Source organism: Adiantum capillus-veneris, chromosome 1, assembly GCF_014529385.1.
Source record: "Adiantum capillus-veneris isolate H3 chromosome 1, ASM1452938v2, whole genome shotgun sequence".
Classification (NCBI taxonomy): Eukaryota; Viridiplantae; Streptophyta; class Polypodiopsida; order Polypodiales; family Pteridaceae; genus Adiantum; species Adiantum capillus-veneris.
Genome location: NC_140931.1, coordinates 61,757,665 through 61,759,099, shown reverse-complemented (window position 1 = coordinate 61,759,099; position 1,435 = coordinate 61,757,665).

The window sequence follows — 1,435 nt, the reverse complement described above, 5'->3', positions numbered from 1 at the left end:
CTACTAATGTACAACTAATAGAAGGTGAGATATTCTCTCAACCTATGCCCACTGACTCTCGATGAGCTAGTGCATCCGGCTCTACTGGTAGACAAACATCCCGCTGAGGAAGCCACATAGAGCTAGCTCCAAGCTCTGCAAATAGTCTACAAGAGCTTATGCACTCCTGCAAGTATTGGTCCAATATTTGCAAACCTCCCCTATGCTCTATGCCGAGATCAGTCATCGAACAACTAATCAACCCTGCTGCAAATGCTCCCACTGCAGCTGCTATGTTGGGCCTCGAGATCAGCATCTCGTACACGAGGACACCGAACGTTGATGCAACCCTGGCAACCTCTGCCACCTCCAACTCAGAACTCAACTCATGGCAATCTTGTCCCCTATCATAGAGACCATGGCACTCTGACTCCGAGCTCTGGAGTGACTCCTTGTGCCCACCACATATCACATGTGTACCAAGAGTATCCATCTGTCCTGAATCTGTATCAAGCTCTAGCATAAGCATATCAAGAAATGACTCCACAATAGCCGACATCTCAGCATCCATGTGAGTCATCTCTGTCATCACCTCTGATGACTCATCCTGCTGTGACTCACTAGAGCTATCCCGCTCTACATGTGCATCCGTAGACACAACCTGCACAACAAGGTCACTGCTCTGCACTCCATGCAAAGCATCCTGCAACCCACAAGCAAAAGAGACTCGCCTGCTCTCTCGCTCTCTGCATGGCTGTAACAAGATTGAGACTCGACCATCTCGCACCAGTACTACGTGAAATGGGTACCATGTGCCAACTCTAGCACCTCTCGCAATCACTAGCGAACCCAAATGCAATGCAAAAGATAGCTCAAGCAGCGATACCCGACATCCACTATCCCTGAGCTGACCAATGGAGATCAAACTCATCGTCAAATCTGGCACATAACGCACATGACGCAGGGTAAATCTCATACCACTGGGCAAGGACAAACATACGTCTCCTGCACCCTCAATGTCATACACAACACCATCAGCCATGTGCACACAACCAAGTCTCCCACTAGAAAACGTGCTAAACCACTCACGATGCGATGTGACATGGAAAGTAGCATCTGAATCTAGTAACCAATGTGAAGACAATGTGCAATCCGATATGCAATCTGTAGACATAAGATCGTTTGAAGACAAGCTAGATGTAAATGTGACATCGCCATCACAAGCATACTCAGTGACCACCGTACTGATCTCACTAGCATCTGTCGTGCCCAAATCTGCATCACGCATCTGTCGCCTCCGTTGTCTCAAACGCCTGAAACATCGACGCCTAATGTGCCCTCTATGTCCACAATGCCAACATGTCAAGTCTCTATGCCGTCGAGACTTGCGTGTGGGATCAATCTCTCCCATGGACATAGAAGTGGGACTAGACTCCCCTGTAGACATGGATGTCGC